Source organism: Pinus tabuliformis, chromosome 3_1, assembly GCF_031772625.1.
Source record: "Pinus tabuliformis cultivar Carrire ecotype Pingquan chromosome 3_1, CPIR1, whole genome shotgun sequence".
Classification (NCBI taxonomy): domain Eukaryota; kingdom Viridiplantae; phylum Streptophyta; class Pinopsida; order Pinales; family Pinaceae; genus Pinus; species Pinus tabuliformis.
In genome coordinates this window covers 442,182,163-442,200,620 of record NC_142301.1, presented here as the reverse complement: position 1 = coordinate 442,200,620, position 18,458 = coordinate 442,182,163, and the positions used below count along the sequence as shown (strand labels likewise).

Genomic DNA, 18,458 nt, shown 5'->3' with positions numbered 1-18,458 from the left:
TTGAAGTATATTTCATTTCATATTGCTCATCATATTTGCTCATAATCTCAAGTAATCCAAGTCAACTTTGATATCGCCTAGAAACCTTACTTCACATTTTTAACTTAGTTTTTCATTTAGGGACCACCCCCCTTAGCTTATCTAGGAGAGAGCTTAAACAGAGAGAGTTGGGAACAAGTGACCACCATATTTCGATTTTGCCACCAACCACACCTTGTGGGGTTAAAGGATTTTCTCACTAACTTACGTGTATGCAATAGGCGGCAACAACAGGCCTCTAAGGAAGAAATCGAGTTTCCACTTGGGAAATTTGAATTGCATGGAGAAGCATTGAGATTGTCACCCATTTGCTTTGGATTGGCTACATTTGCCTTGGTATTGGTTCCCAGCTTCTATTTAAGTGAGCAATGGGTTCTTATTATGTATTCATGTTATGAGTGTCGAAATTTCTAAGTCTAACCCATTAGAAATTCTTCCTGCACTATCAAGTTTATTTCACCTACTTGTTTAATTACTTAACAAGTTATTTAACCATATAAACACTAAAAATAAACACAAGTGCAGTCTCAACCATCTACAGATCATCAACTGAAAGAATAGAGAAACGCACAAGGGACACCATTATTTTTGGACAATCGTCCCAGGAAAAACCCAACTTGGGAAAACCAGTGCAACAATTTTGAGGGTTTTATTATTAAGCAACTTTCTTTAGTACAACTAGGGTGCCAAACTGGCTCACCCAACAGAGAAATCAATTTGACAGTAATACCTCTCTTTGAAAGCAGATATTCGGCAAGTCTACTCCATGAAAAATTCTCCAATGCCTCTCTGAGGCTTTGCGTCAGCGCTCCTGGCCTCTGCGTCAGCCTGGAACCCTCTATGTCAGCCCTTTGATGCTCTGCGCAGGCTCTCTGGCCCTCTGCGTCACTCACGCAGGCCCTGATAGCCTCTGCGCAATCCCTTTGGCCCTCTGTGTGGCTCTTGCAGGCTTTGCGTAGCCTTCTATGCCTCAACGCTGATTCTTCGACACTATCTCCGCCTCTCTGCTATGGAATCACTACCCCTCGTTGCAACGCCGATTACTGGTTCAATTTCTCTCAGTAAACCCTGCTCCAGAGAATCAAACTGACTGATCAATCTTGGTGTATCTCCAACTGACCCTCAAGCCTGCTCTTATACTTCTTCTGTTGAGTCTTCAATGACCGAGATTAAATCTCTAATCAACGACTAAGATTAGATTTGGTTTGATCCATGTTTTTTAGAATATTCTAACCCAGTTTTATATTAATACCCATTAATATTTTTTATTTTCCTAAGTTTAGACTTAGGAACCCATTAAAAATATTAATTATTTTAATATCTCTCTAACCGAGTGGAATTTTCCCAAACCGTTTCTGGGTCTTGGAGATCTCATGTGCTTTAGCCTCTCCACCATTTTTCATGGCTAGAGCACATCTGATGCTGCCCCAAAGCAACAATGAGCTATTGGCTTAAGGAATCTTTGCCATTTTGTACTTGCAATTTGCTCATATAATAAAAGACTGGGGCAATTTTGGTGGCGTTCTCTTGGCATTTTGAGGTGATATTTTTCCGCTTCAATTTTCTTGCATATTTGAATGTTGTTTGCTTATATTTGCCATATATTTTGGATTGATATGTGCAAGCTATCTTGCACATATCCTTGATTTAGAGTAGCATTCTAGGAGTGAACTTGCCAATTTATTTTTGGAGGAATATTTGGTCTATCTCATCCATTATATTGCTCTTATCCATTTGCAAGGTAATATTTGTTTCAAGAGTGTAGGGAGAAATCTATTTGAATTTGTGTGTAGGAATGCATTTGGGTGTGGGAGAAGTCTCACATAACAATGTTGCGAACATCTCGATAACATTCCAATTTTATCTCGAAATCACGATTTTTTGGCCTAGCCGATGTTCGCTGATTTTTACTAATATTTTGATGGTATATTAATTTTGCCGATGTTTGCCGATGTTTGCCGATTTTTACGATTTTTTGGTTTTTCAAACCCTTGCCAATGTACTGACTTTTTTGGTACATTGTAAAAATTGTAAAGACTTTTTACAAAGACTTTTTTAGTACAAAGACTTGAAGTGAAGATTGTTATGATGTACTTGATGAATTATTTCATGTCTCATTGATGAAATCAATTTGTTGTTGAAGTATCTCATCTAGCAAGTACAACTTTTCCCTTTGTAGGATTACTTATTTACATTTGAGCAAGTCTTTTAATTTTGAAGCAATTATTAAGGGACTCGTTCTACATGCTTATCTTTTGAATTATGTGTTGATGATTTTGAGAATATCTTTTATTCTGTATTTTGTATTGCTCATCATGCTTGTTGAACTTGCTCATAATCTTGAATTAGTCCAATTGACTTTAGGATCTCCTAGAAACTCATATCATTTTCATCTAACTTTTCATTAGGGACCACCCCCCTTAGCTTACCTAAGAGAGAGCTTTAACGGAGAGAGTTGAGAATAGGTGACTACCCCATCTCTTAGTTTGGTCACCAAGTCACGCCTAGTGGGGGTTAAAGGTTTTTTCTCACTAACTTAGGTGTGTGTGCTAGACGGCAACAACAGAGTGATGTATAAAATTGTCACACGGAGAAAGGATCTGACAATCTTAAATTAATCTTCTGTTGAACCTTGCGGTTACCGAAAACTTGTGATGATTTGTTATCACAGAATTGGATTGCATAAACTTCAATATTCCTTGGAACATAAGTTTGTTGTTTATGTTCAGAGTGATACTGATGTGTAAATTGATTGAAAAAGCTACTCTTGTGATTCAAATGTTGTTAAAGAGTTATTCTATTTTGACTTTCCCTTATCATATGTGTGGCAATTTCCTGATTGACTTCAGGTACTGATGTTGCTGAATTGGTTACAAAATCTTCACTTGGAATTCCATCGTTTGAGTTGCAACATCTGAATATGTTTTTCCTTCAACTGGTTTGTCATTTTTTTGAGTTGTGATATTGATTAGATCTGTGTTCGTATCTTTTTCTTCAACTTGGATCGAAGACTTCAACACTTCCTTCGTGATGAATTCTTTTAATTTGTTGTTTAATGATTTCTTATCATTTTTACGTTTCTTAATTTGAGTGAGTAGACTCTTATTATGATTTTTGAGACATAAGAGTTCCTCATTTTGTGAGTCAACTTTATTTTGGCATTCAAGCTTCTCGTCTCTTAAACGCTTGATTTGTTTTAATAATTGGAGTTAATTTCTATTTATAGAGATTACATGTTGTAGATGCCATAGGCATATGCAGAAATGTACTTTCATCTTTTTAGTAGTTTTTGGATATCATCTTTTAAACGATAATTTTCTTCGTTTTTATTGGATATGACCTCCTCAAGTTCTTTTTGCTTCTCTGATATTGTGTTTTATTCTTTTGAGACATCAATTTCCTAACATCTTTAAATTCTTCTAATGACGACGTTATTGATTTTGATTTCATTGTCATGTCTCGGAATGTGATCATCTTCCCCTTATAAGAAAACATCAATTTTTTTTTCTCCATGTTAAGCATCAATTTATAAGAAAACATCAATTCTTTAAGCAAAGGTCGATCAAGAATTATGTCAACCTCTCGATCATATATAGTTGCAACACAAAATTGAGATATGTACTCATAATGATCTATTGCCACTTGTAAATTATTAAATTTATATTTTCTTTCAAAAATATCTCTTGTTTCGCCTATATTAGTACCTAAAATTCATAGTTGATTCGCTAGATTAATGTTTATGTAATTTTCGTCGTTGCTTGTACTGATAATGATATTAACTTTTTTCCCATGGATGTTCCCTTTTAATCAGTGTGGAAAAAGTTGGCAAAAAGTTGGGATTAAATCCCAAAAACCTAATTTTTTCATAAAAACGATTAAATCGGCCTACTTTTTGCAGAATTTTTCACTGCCAAAAAATCATGATTTAATCGAATTAATCCCGATTTTATCGGGAGTCGACCGAAAAAGTCGGCCATCTCTCCCAGACCGTGTATAAGAGGCCGAAAAGGGCGAAAAAAACATATTTGCTCGCTGTTTTTGCTTCCATTCGTCTCTGTGGAGAGAGTAGCTGTTTGCCATTGCCCAAGAGGAGGAGATTTGCTAGTTTTGTGGTGGGGATTTGGAGATTTGTCCACTGCTCAATGTGAGAGATTCAAAGTGCCGAATCGCTGCTGCCAGGTATGTTTCTTAATTCCTCTCTTAGTCTTTGTTACACAAATGGCTTCTTAAATCTTTCTATAATTCTATTAGTTTGTTTATATCTTATTTTTGCCTAGAATTTTGAATCAAAACATTGTTTAGAATCTAGATTGAATCAAAACTTTAACTTTCAAGAATCAAATGACAAAAATTCGAACCCTTGTTTACTGAATCTGCGTGTGTTTAAGTCAGTGAGAAGAGACATTTAAAATCTAAAATCAATAATTGCATTTGTGTTTGCTTCTTATGTGATGGGAAATTTAAATTTAATATTTTTTTTTTGGGCCCAGGTTCAAATTCAAGTTCAAATTTTAAAACAAAATGCCAAGGCTTTTGGACACTATGTGGGAATATGGTGAACCTGATACGATACCCGAATCTGGGGGGATCAATAGAATGTATTTGACTTGCAAGTTGTGTGGCAAGAATATTTTAGGACGTATCAACAGATTAAAATTCCATTTGGGGCAAATTCCAGGGCAAAATGTAGACCTTTTCTCAAATCCATCTCCAGAAATCCTCTGATAGGCCATTCAATCGATGACAGGGTAAAGACACCAGAGCAACACTAAAAATCCAACTTATAGGGGCCTCAAGAGTGGGGGGAAGTGAGAGTGCTTCTTCAGCATCACCTTCCACACCCATATGTCCCAACCCCTCAGCTTTCTCATTTTTTTTTGTTCCTAGAACCACACTTGGTGTGCAACCTAGCTTCAAATTGACACTTAAAAAAAGGAAAAGGCAGAAGCTGACAGGTTGGTCAGTAAGTGTCTTCTATGGAGTGTGTTCCTTTCAACGTTGCCAAGACAAATCCATTCTACCAACCTATGTTTGATGTTGTTGCTGTTGTTGGTCCGGATTACAAGCCCCCACCTTTACAGAATTGGGAGGGCCTCTTCTTCAAGATGAAAAGATTGATTGCAGTTCTAGATTGGAGGAGTTTAGGGCATCATGGGAACACACTGGATGCACAGTCATGTCAGATGGTTGGACTGACCAGAAGGGTAGGACCCTTCTTAACTTCTTGGTTAGTTGTCCCAAGGGGACAATGTTTATGAAATCTGTTCATGGCTCTGCACACATTAAAGATGCACGTTTATTATGTGAGTTGTTGGACATCTTCATTCAGGGAGTAGGCCCAAGCAATGTTGTCCAAGTCATAACGAACAACGCTGCAAATTATGTTGCAGCTGGCAAGTTGCTTATGAAGAGGTATTCTAACTTGTTTTGGACACCTTGTGCTGCTCATTGCATTGATTTGATGTTTGAGGATATAGGTAAGATTCCTATTGTGAGGGATATTGTTGAATCATACAGGAGCATATATATATATATATATATATATAATCATGCATCTGTGCTTAGCTTGACGAGAAGATTCACCAACAACAAAGAATTGGTGCGTCTTGCCCACTGTTTTAAAAAACGACCGGCTCAATCTGAAACGATTGAGGCAGACCGAGCCAGAGCCTGGCCGGGTCGGCTCGGTGGTTGAATTGGTTCGGCTGGCCAGGTTGTTACCGAGTCTACCGCATCGATGACCGATTCGGTGGACTCAGCCGAAAAGCGACTGTGATTTTTTTTGGGGGGAAATTAAGGACCCCATACCCATTCAACCCATTCTATTTTTCCTTAGGGTTATTTGGGGTCCATTTATGTCTCCCAAACCCTATAAAAGCTACCCAACCCCTCTCATTTCCTCACAACTATCTCATTGCATTTGAGTGAGAATTTGTGAGGAGTTTGTGAAGAGTTGTGAAGTTTGTTTTTGACGCAGTAGTGAGGAGTCTTCAGCAAGCATTGGAGCAGGAGTGAGGAGCTTCTTGGGCAGCCATTGGAGCAACATTGAGGAGTTGGTTTATTGGAGCAACCTTGAGGAGACAGTTTGTCCCTAGAGGTATTTTTTATTCACTTCTAAAATCCGTTTTTGTTTATTTATTTTTTTGTGCAAATTTGGAAATTGAAAAGAGTGCTTTTTATAAAAAAAAATGAACATTGAAGCAATGCCATTTTTTTTGTTTTCATTTTCAGAAAATTTCCTTTTATTTCCAAGTCAAAAAATGGCTCCTAGAGTGAAAGATGTTGCTTGGGCATATGCTGAAATGGTTGATAATCAAATGCATTGCAAATTTTGCCATAGAAAAATTAAGGAGGGTCCTGGGGCATTCATAGGCTAAAACAATACTTGGCAGGTATTAGAGGCCAAATTACTCCATGTGAATACTCCATGTGAATAACCACAAATTGAGGAGTTTAGGAAGGAGTTGTTAAATAGCTTTGAGAAATTCCAGGAAGAAAAAAATTAGGCAAAAAGAAATAGAGGTTGAAATTGGGAGGAAGGGGAGTATACAAAAAATGATGGCTACCAACCCCCATTTTGATTTTGAAGACTCTTCTTCTATCCCTTGTACTGGTGCATCCAACCCCTTCTGCTATGTTCCTCCCTCATTGGAGTCTATTCAAGAAAAGGGTAAGGGTAAAATGAAAAAAAAGGGTGATATGAATAATAAAAGTTATTTCACTATCACACCCTTCTCTCCATCAGATGCACATGGTCCTCAAGCTAGTAGAACTTTGCAACCCACTTTAGATGACCATTGGAAGAAAGAATTGAGGGAGACTGCTTGTGGTTACATATCTAGATGGTGGTATGATGCTGATATCCCTTTCAATACTTCCTGTTCACCATATTATGAGCCTATGTTCGATGCCATATTTGCTGCTGGAGAGGGCTCAAAGGCCCTACTATGCATGAGCTAACGGGGTATCATTTGCAGAAAGAAATTTCCTCCATTAATGAGTATTTGAAAGATTTCAAAAACTCATGGGAAAAAACAGGATGTACCATCATGTCAGATGGATGGACTAATCAAAGGAACCGTACCATCATAAACTTTCTTATCTTTTGTCCACAGGGAACCATGTTTCTAAAATCAGTTCATGCATCTGATAGGGTGAAAGATGGACAATTGTTGTTTCGACTACTGGATGAGGTTGTTGAGGAGGTGGGGGTGGCTAATGTTGTTCAAGTCATCACAGAAAATGCCTCTAACTATGTTCTTGTCGGTAAACTGTTAGAGGAAAAACACAAAACCATCTTTTGGACCCCATGTGCTGCACATTGCATGGACCTCATGCTTGAGGATATTGGCAAATTAGATTGGGTCAAGAACACTGTAGATCATGCCAAAGGCATAACAAAATTCATCTACAATCTTTCATGGATTTTGAGCCTGATGAGGAGACACACAGGGGGCGGAGATATTATTAGGCCTACCATCACTAGATTTGAAACTCATTTTTTGACATTGCAAAAGATGTTTTCTAGTGATGATTGGAATCAAAGCTACTGGTATCTCAAACATGAAGGCAAAGATTTGAAAAAGAAAGTTAATGAAGAAATAATTTGGAAAAAGGCAGCAGAGATTGTGAAGGTTGCTGAGCCACTAGTTAAGGTGTTGCGATTGGTGGATGGAGAAAGATTGGCTATGGCCTTTATTTATGAGGCTATGGATCAAGCAAAGGAGCAAATCATGAGGGCATACAAGGATAGAGTGGCTAAGTATGGGCCCATTTGAGCAATCATTGATAAAAGATGGAACAATCAACTCCATCACCCTATACATGTAGTTGGGTATTTTTTGAACCCACAATATCATTATAAATCTTTGGAGGCAGGAGCTTTGGATGGGGAGGTAGGAGCAGATCACATGATCCCATTGGAGTGTGATCCGCTGGAGATACATCGACAGGTCACAACTTTTAGCAAAGCCACAGGACCTTTGGCAAGAACCTAGCAAAGATTGCAAGGGAAGCAGATGAGCCAGGGAAACAAAAATTTCAATTTTCAAATTCTTGATACTTATTTTGTTAAATTGTTTATAATTTGAAAGTTGGATATAATTTGTTGAGCTAACCCATTACACTACTATGTTTTTTGCAAGAAAATGGTGGAAGGCTTTTGGTAGCCATTGTCCCCAATTACAGAAGTTTGCAATTCGTATTTTGAGTCAAACTTGCAGTGCTACTGGGTGTGAGCGCAGTGGGTCTGTCTTTGAGAGGATTCACACGAAGAAGAGAAACTGTTTGGATAAAAACGGTTAAATGATCTGGTCTATGTCCAATACAACCTTCGGCTTAGACGCAACCAATTGCTGAACAAAAGACTTGATTCAGATCCCATTGTGCTGGAGGATATTGATCCAACATCAGATTGGGTAGTGGAGAGTCATCCAACAGAGTTTGATTCTGATGAGGATCTTGATTTGGATTTACAGTTGGTGGCATCACTTGAACAAAATGTTCATTTGAATGCAGATCCACTTGTACCAGCCTCAGGCCCAGCGCCAAGTCCTCCAGTTGCAGGCCTTTCCTTTGCTCGGCCACGACAGAAGCGCATATGTCGTTTATCTTAGCATGTAGTTGCTGCACATCTTGCTAGTGCTACCACTTCTATAGTTGCAGTTGGAGATGATGATGAGGAGGAGCCATGGGTTTCCCTGTCTGACTCTAATTCAGAGGTTGAGCCAGATGATGTTGGCTCCTCTAGCATTAGCCAGTAGTACGGTTCAGTGGTGACTAGTGATGTTTCACAGTTTACTTTTGTTTTAGAGGCCATTTCTAGCCTCCTTGGTTATGTGTTTTTGTTTTGATCTCTATATCATCATTCATGTATGTATTGGACAGTGCATTGGGTGCCATTTTGATATAATGGATATATTCATGAGCCTAATTTGATCATATGTTGTCTTCTCTCTATTTTCTAAAGCTCTGTGTTTGGAAACATGAATGAAAATATTTAAAACTATGTTTTTTATAAAAAAATAAATATTTATTGTATTTTTTACAACGACCAAATCATTGAAATCAAACCGGCCAAGTCGATACTGAGTCGGAGTCGGAGCCGACACTCGGCCGTTTCTGAACCAGAGTCAAAGTTTTAAAACATTGAACTCTCGCCATTACACGATTTGCCACTACTTTCATATCTCTTCAGTCTCTTTTGAATTTTATGTGGGATGTGAAGAGCATGTTTCTTTCATCGGAATGGCGTGCTTTATCTATTAGCCGCAAACCAGAGGGAGAGGGCATATGCTGACTAGTTTCATATGATCAGAGCTTTTGGGTAGGAGTAGAGGAGGTGTGTGCCATTTCAAAACATTTGGTAAGGGTTCTTCGGTTGATTGGTGGAGACAAGCCCGCAATGGGCTACTTGTATGAGGCCATGGATAGGGCCAAAGAAGCCATTCGTGCTTATTATGAAGATAAGGGAGACGAGGGGTTAGTGAGACAATAGGTCATATGGAGAGTGATTGATAAGCGATGGAACAATACCCTCCATCACCCCATTCATGCTGCAATTATCTACCTCAACCCCACATTTTCTTACGCTTGTGGTTTCAGATTTGATGCCGAGGTGATGGATGGATTCTTCACTTGTGTTGAGAGGATGGTGGCATCTGAGCAAGAACGTGAAGGTATTTCTAAAGAAATGAAGGTATGTAGGATGGGAGGTGGCACATTTGGTTTTACCATGGCTATGAAGAATAGGATGACCAAAACGCTAGGTAAGCTTCAGTTTGTTTCAAACTTTCAAGTTTAGAATTTCAATGTTTTTTTTTAGGTTTCTCATTTTTCTTTTAACTTGTAGATGTTTGGAGGACAAGCTATGGTGGCAGAGTACCCCATCTCCAAAAGCTTGCCATTCGAGTGCTCAGCCAAACATGCAGTTCCTCTGGGTGTGAGCGTAACTTGAGTGTATTTGACAAAATACACAACAAAAAGCATAACAGGTAAAAAAATTTCAAATTAAATTTTTTGAATTCATTTGATTATTTTTAATATTTAAAATTTCTAAGTACTAATTTACAATCTATGACATTTATACAGATTGGAGTCCCAACGCCTCAATGACATGGTCTACGTCTACTACAATCTTTGATTATGGGTGAGACAACTTCAGAAACTTCCTGATGTGGAAGCGATCTCATTGGACAATATTGATACCACTGCTGCAAGGAGGGTCGAGACTAAGAGGGTGACCATGGACTCGATCCCGAATTGGTTGGATGTGGATCCAGAGAAGGTAGTTGTTGTTATGTTCTTGACCTGCGAGAAGATACCAGAATACCAAATATAGAAGAAACACAACCCAGAACATAGAACAAAATGAGAACTAACAACATGTGTTTTATTATTTAGAGATGAAAGCAATGTTCACTTGCCTCTTCGAGGGGGCAATCTCCAATAGAGCAGGGCTCGATTACAAAATAAGACACGACGCTCCTCAATGGGGAGTCTCTATCCTTTATATAGGATTCATATATGTAATACCATGGGTCAGTACCATAGTTCTCTTAATACCATCTATCTAATACCATGGCCCATTTGCAACTAACTATGGTCCCTTTCTTTAAATGCGAGTCAACCACTTACAATTATTAATATGGGCTTTATTGACTCTTAACTAACTATAACTATGACTCGACCCTATTACATAAATAAGGGGGTTAGGGTTGGACACTAACATGCCCCCCCATAAAAACAACCTTGTCCTCAAGTCTGAAGCTGTGGAAACTGCTAAAGAATAGTCGCTGGTTCCCAGGTCGCATCTTCTGGAGAGGTGTGTTTTCACTTGACGAGGACTTCCTTGATCGTGCGGCCGCGCAGATGTCGTTCTCGCGTGTCGAGGACCTGTTCAGGTTGGAGCCAGATTGAACCTTCTTCATCCAATTCAGGTAGACTGGTTTGAATTCTGCAATTGTTCCCCACCACTTTCTTGAGGCATGATACATGGAAGACGGGATGGATTTTTGCAGTGGGTGGCAAGGCTAGCTTGTAGGCTACTTCTCCAATGCACTAAAGTATTTGATAAGGTCCGTAGAATTTTGGAGATAATTTCTGATGGCCCTTGTCTTTGAGTGATGTTTGCTTGTATGGTTGCAGCCTCAAGAATACCTGATCCCCTTCTTGAAATGTGCGCTCTAAATGATGTTGGTCTGCCTGTTGCTTCATGCGATTCTGAGCTTGATGGAGATTATCTTTGAGACAGGCTAGCATGGTTGCACAATTCTGTAGGAATTGATCCACTGCTTGGAACTTCGAGCATCCAGGGATATAAGAAGTAGGTGAAGGGGGGAGTTGATCATAAACTGCTTCATATGGAGTCATCTTGTTGGCGGCATGATAGTTAGTATTATACCACCATTCAGCTAGAGGTAACCACTGTACCCATTGATGTTGCTTTTCTAAAGTGAAGCACCTGAGGTAGGTCTCCAGACACTTGTTGACTGCTTCAGTTTGACCATCAGTTTGGGGATGATGGGAAGTACTTAGTTGGAGTTGGGTGCCTTGTAGCTTGAAAAGTTCTTGCCAAAAGTTACTGGTGAAGATCGGGTCACGATCAGACACAATAGAAATGGGCATGCCATGCAGTTTGAAGATCTGGTCCGTGAAAGATTGAGCCACCAAAGTGGGGGTAAATGGGTGGGGTAGGGCACAAAAATGAGCATACTTAGAAAGTCTGTCCACAACCACCATGATGACTGACTTTTTTTCTGCCTTTGGAAGACCAGTAATGAAATCCATAGAAACATCCATCCAGATTGAGGTAGGGATGGGCAATGGTTGTAAAGTGCTTGGGGACTTGATTGTTTCTCTTTTGTGGCGTTGACACACATCACATTCAGCTACAAAAGTAAGAATGTCAATTTTCATGCCTGTCCAAAAGAAGGAACGACGAGTGTGAGCATAAGTCTTCTGAAAGCCTGCATGGCTTGCAGTGGGAGATGAGTGCAACTCTGCCAAAATGCGTGTTTTGAGGGTGGATGTCGGTGATATCACTACTCTATCCTTGTAGCAAAGAATCTCATCCTTCCAAGAGTAGCCCACTGTGGAATTAGGATCTGCTCGCAAGTTATTAATGAGTTGGGAGAGTGAAGGATGTGAAAACCATTCCTTGCGGGCTTCTTCAATCCAATCTGGAATGGGAAAAGAGATTGCTAGCAGGGTGCTGTCCTCCTCAAATTTGTGTGATAAAGCATCCACTACTACATTTTCGCGCCCTTTCTTGTAAATTATCTCATAATCATATCCTAGCATTTGGGCTAGCCATTTATTTTGCTGTGGCGAGGATAGTCGTTGCTCCAAAAAATATTTGAGGCTTTGATGGTTTGTGCAGATTTGGAAACGCCGCCCCAATAGTATGGTCGCGAGGTATCCACTGCATGTAAGATGGCCATCATCTCCTTCTCATAGGTAGATTGTCCTAGATGTTTCCCACTTAGTTGTTGGTTAGCGAAAGCCAAGGATCGACCTTCCTGCATTAAGACAGCGCCAATACCCATACCTGAAGCATCACATTCAATCACAAAAATATTTGGTGAAGTCGGGTACTGCCAATACAGTTTGGAACACATGACTTGTTTGAGAGCCATAAACGCCTGTTGTGCTTCATCAGTACAGAGGAATGAATTTTTCTTGAGAAGGTGAGTGAGGGGTCTAGCAATGCGACCATAATTGCAAACAAATTTGTGATAGTAGCTGGTGAGACCCAAGAATCCTCTCAAACTCTTCAAGGTCTTTGGTTGGGGCCAATCCTGCATTTCCTGGATCTTTTTGGGATCCACCCTGACACCTTCACGCCCCACAATGTGGCCCAAATACTCGACTTCTTCCATGCCAAAAGAGCACTTGGACAATTTGACAAATAATTTATGCTTCCGGAGCAGTTGCAAGAGCAGGTCTACATGCTGAAGATGTTTTTCCCAGGTGAGGCTGTAGATGAGAATGTCATCAAAGAAAACGAGGACAAATTTTCTGAGATATGGTTTGAGTAGGTGATTCATGAGGCTCTGAAAAGTGGATGGGGCATTACAGAGACCAAATGGCATGACCAGGAATTCATAATGGCCTTCATGAGTTTGGAAAGCAGTCTTGGGAATGTCTACTTCTTTCATGCGTATTTGGTGATAGCCCGAGCAAATATCTAGCTTAGTAAAGAATTGAGCACCATTTAGTTCATCCAGCAAATCATCAACAACCGGGATAGGGAATTTATCTTTGACCGTGAGCTTGTTGAGGGCCCTGAAGTCTAGACACATGCGCCATTCCCCATCTTTCTCGAGCACCATGACCACATGTGATGAATAAAGACTGATGCTAGGACGAATGACACCGACTTTCAGGAGTTCCTTGATGATTTTTTGAATTTCATTCTTTTGGGCGAAAGGGTATCTATATGGGCGCACATTCGATGGTTGTGCCCTTGGGACCAAAGTGATGCTATGATCATATTCCCCTCTAGAGGGTGGAAGCTCGTTAGGCTTTTCAAAGACCTGTGGGTGGCTGTTTAAGACCTGTTGCATCTCAGGATGAATATCAAGAGTAGTGGGCTTGATGGCATGGATGGCTTAAATTGGGCGATAACTCCATGATGGCCCTTTTTTAACAACTTTTCCATGCGATGTGCGCTGATGATAGGAGCACCTGCCTAGAGTCCGCGGAGGGTATGCATGTGGTCATTTTGCTTAAAGCTCATATATAACTCCTGGAAATCCATTGTGATTGGGCCTAGTGTGCAGATCCATTCAACACCCAAGACAATGCCACAACCACCCATGTTGATGGTAAACATGTGGGTTTTTAGGTGGTAATCTCCCATCTGAAGTTTGATATTTTCATAGTGGCCTTCACATTTCGTTGTGCCCCCATTAGCAATATGGACCTGAAAATTAGAGACTGCTCTGACAAAACAATGAACAGCTTCGGCGACTCTCTGATGGATAAAGTTATGCGTGCTGCCACTATCAATCAATACTACTATAGGGCGATGCTTAATAAAACCTTTGATTTTGAGAGTTTGGGGAGAAGAAATGCCTGCCAAAGCATGGAGCAAGATAACTGGTTCTTCTGGCGTCGCTGGGAGCTCATCGCCCTGCTAGTTGTCCTCATCTTCCTCCTCTGGTCCCTCAAAGGGTGGGGCTTCCTCAGATGAACTTTGATCAGTAGCATCAATTTGAAAGAATTTGGGTTCCTTGCATTTATGCCGCTGGGAGTATTTTTCATCAATGTAGTAACACAATCCTTACTTTCTTCTTTCAGCCATTTCTGCGGGGAACACCTTTTGAACCTTAAGTGTTTGGGTAGTGCCCTGAGCCTGGGTGGGGCGTCCCTTGGCTATGAAAGTTGGACGAGGTAACTAGGCCGCTAAACCACATTCCACTTTGATAGCCTTTGTGCAAGCTTCCATCCATGTGGATACGTGGTGCATCCAGACGTGGGCTTAGATGGCTTCTTTGAGACCACTTGTAAAGCATTCCAAGTAGAATTCATCTCCCAGACCTGCTGTGTGGAAGGCCAATGTCTCAAAGGCTGTAATATAGTCGTTTACTGTGCTTGACTGTCTGAGCTTAGTAAGACGACCCAAAAAATTAGATTCGCGGTCAAAGCGGTCAGAATTAGATTTTGCGAACACCTGCCCAGTAATTTTCCTTGGATAGCATTTTTGATGCCACTGCCACCATTGCCATCTTTCTTGGTCCAAGTAAAGGCCTCCCACACGTAGTTTAGTATCATCATCTACAATGTTATTCAGAGTGAAATATTGGTCCATTTGTGCTACCCATATTGCCGGATTAGAGCCATCAAATTTGTACATGTCCAGCTTGGGTGGTCGAGGGTGGGAATGTTGGTGATTTCCATGGAAGTGAAGATGATGGCTAGATTCTCCTTCAAGGTCTTCATTAAAACCATATGCCTCCGATTGTAACGCTGACTTGCCCTTTGTGACTGTGTCTGTTAATGTTTGGATCTGTGCCGTTAAAGCCTTTAACCTTTTTCAATGGTCTCCATCTTCTCATTGGCCATGGCTTGAGCTCTAGTTTCTACCATACATAAATCCAGGTCGCTTGTCGTCACTTTGAAAAAAATTGGGACCACCCGAAAATTGACGCTGACAAGTGAATGGTACCGCTTCGCTTAGCTCGTCGTCCTGATTCTTATGAGCTAAGTCTCTTATAAGCGTCCTGGGAGGGCCTCGGATTTTTTTTTGTCGTTACTTCGAAAGGAGTTTTACTCCCTGTTTATCAATACTACAGTGGCCAATTTCCAGGAAAGTTAATCCTGCCCAATTTCCTGCAAGAATTGCCCCAAGGTATATGAGCCACAAGCCTCCTTGCACAAATGGTCAGATCTGTCTGCGAAACCCTCAACTGCTGAATGTGAGTTGGACTGCGGTGGCGACAGAACCCTAGCTGCCAGATCTGAATGGTACTGTGGCGGTAGGCCTTGAACTGGTGGATTTGATTGTTGCAGCGGTGATAGAACCCCAACTGCTAGATTGGATCTGGCAAAGAAGATGATGGGCAATCTTTAGAGAGACAAGGGAACTATGGTCTCAAGGAGTGTCAGGTGCTACAGAGTGCAATATACATAAGGGTCCAACAGTAGTACTTGGCCTAATCTTTCAGGGCACTAAGGAGGATCAACTGTACCCTTAGCCGTACTACCGGACTACCCTATCGTCCGCACGATTAATCTCCCCGAGTGCTGTTCTTGGTGTACTATAGCAGCGAAACGACCGACGGTTTATCTACGGCGAGGTTTCAGGTGAGCCTAGGGGGCTTCCAATATACCCAGAGGGTACGTGGAAGACAGTCCGTGCGCAGTTCTTTCTAATGCGTTACTACTCGAAGGGGTACCCAGAGGGGTTACAAGGGATTCCAATAAGCGTGACTACCTCTTGTATTTCTTGCGTGCATGCCTCCCCAAATCCGCAGGTTTATGCGCTCAACGACAAATCTTGTGGTTTAAAGATGCCGGAACATGTCTCTAGCCAAAAAAAAAATTCTGCTAAAAATGGAGATACCACTGGCCCTGGAAAGCGCTCTGATACCACTTGTTATGCTCTTGACTTGCGAGAAGATACCAGACTACCAAATATACGAAAAAACACAACCCAGAGCACTAAACAAAATGAAAAACAACATGTATTTTATTATTCAGAGATGAAAGCAATTTTCACTTGCCTCTTCGAGGGGGCAACCTCCAATAGAGCAGGGCTCAATTACAAAATAAGACACGACGCTCCTCAATGGGGAGTCTCTATCCTTTATATAGGATTCATACACGTAATACCATGGGTCAATACCATGGGTCTTTTAATACCATCTCTCTAATACCATGGCCCATTTGCAACTAACTGTGGTCCCTTTCTTTAAATGCGGGTCAAGCACTTACAATTATTAATATGGGCTTTATTGACTCTTTAACTAACTATAACTATGACTCGACCCTATTACATAAATAAGGGGGTTAGGGTTGGACCCTAACAGTGGTTGCAAGGGAGGGAGAGCTAGAGGTAGAGGAGGAGGAGCAGCATTAGGGTCAGGAGGTAGAGCTTGATGAGGATGATGAAGAGGAGGTGACACCATCTAGGATGGGCAGCAAAAACATAGGACAAAGGCCACCTCTTTCATCGACTTTTAGAGGATGACTGACTCCATTTGTATTTCCAGGGGCTGGGCTTTCTTCCTCTAGAGGAAAAGGCAAATCCATTCCCTATTCCTATAAAAGGGGCAGAGGATCTCAATCACTGATTACTTTATGACATGTAGATACTCATGATATACATTTATTATATTTTTTGTTGATATTTTGACTCTTGAGAGTTGAGACTCAGACAAGTCTTAAGATTCAGGGGTTGATTCACTATTTTGATATGCGATGTAGCACTAGACTTCATATACATATTATATATTAGCTTTCTTTACATGTTTATGTGGAAACGCTTTTATTTGATGTTGTGGATACTCTAGATGCTAAAAAAAAATGAATATTTTTGTGTTTTTTTTTTTAATTTCCTGACCTTTTCAAAAAACCCTCGACTTTAACGAGTTTTTCAACTTTTGGACCCTTGCCGATTTAATCCCGACTTTGACTTTTTCCACATTGATTTTAATGCAATTAATCTATAATCTGTGATTGAAAGACTTTTATAGGAAAATCTTCTTTCTTTCGTCATTTTCAAATTTTTTGTATTTGGTGATTTTCTTCAAAAATAAAAGGTCTAAATACTCTTTCTTTTGATATTTAATTACTTAGACTTTGCTTTTCTTTTGTCTCCTTTTTATTGAAATCTCAATCCTTGAGCTCTTTTTTTTAACTAAATTCAATTTTAAAAAACACAATAATTTTTTATTTTTTATTTAATAAAATACTCTTTAAATTCTTCTCTTTACTTCGAATTGACCATTTTTAACTTTATATTTTTCTTGGTAATTTTAACTACTTTTTTAAGAAGTTGGAATTTCCACTCCAAAAAGTTAAAAAGCAATACTGAAAAATGAAGACTCAATTAATTAATTGATAATCGCAGCGTACGGCAGAGACGCCACTGTATATGCGATTAATTTGAACCAATGGAACGGTTGTTAGTAAACAGTGGCACAACTCGATGGCACTAAGGTGTACAACGACCGAGAGGTGTGGCTATGGACAATGGAAACAAGGCAATGACAAATGGTTAGATCGATAACAATTTGTATGGAAACAAGTATGGTGGATGAGGCAGATAGGATCGGTTGGTGCACACGACAAGGTTTTAATGGATGCTTGTATCAGAGGCGGCTATGAAAAACATCGACTACAACATTGGTGATGACGACCAGGGAAACTAAAGGGTGGTGGGAATGGGGGAGGTCAATGGCATGCACAGGCATAGTCCGTACTGTGAGAATGGAGAACTGTTCGAGTGGACGATGGCGATGGCTGCGACGGTCAACACTGTCAAGGCATAAAATTTGAGAAGCGTGAAGCAGGACAACGTGATGCTTGTCGGTAGTGCGGGATGTGAACGACGGCCTTGGCGGAGGCGACTGTGGCTGCGGGATGTGAATGGTAGCTTTAGCGGAAGTGACGTCTGCAAGAAGGGTCTTTCGGCTCGAAATAAACTTTCGGTGTTTAGGCTGCGACTGTAAATGAGAATGACGAAAGGTAGTGGGTGGTCTGTTCGGGCTTATCGCTGGAAATCGACGACAATAGCGACAAGAAATGGGGGCTGTGACAATAGTCGCTGGTCAACTCGTGCGTTTTTCTTTATTTTTTTAACACACACATATATATTTTTTGTTTTTAATAAACTTTTGTTTTATATGTTTAATATTATTTTTTTTTTTTGTTAATTTGTGTTTAAATATTTTTTTTTTTCAATATATAAGTTT

The 18,458-nt window shown here is 40.2% G+C and overlaps 1 protein-coding gene across 2 annotated transcripts in view; it reads left to right on the top strand.

Annotated features, from left to right (window-relative positions):
• LOC149187649 (AFG1-like ATPase family protein) overlaps positions 1-18,458 on the top strand; it is a 454,936-nt gene that overhangs the window by 191,736 nt on the left and 244,742 nt on the right. The gene's annotated exons all lie outside the window — the stretch shown is intronic.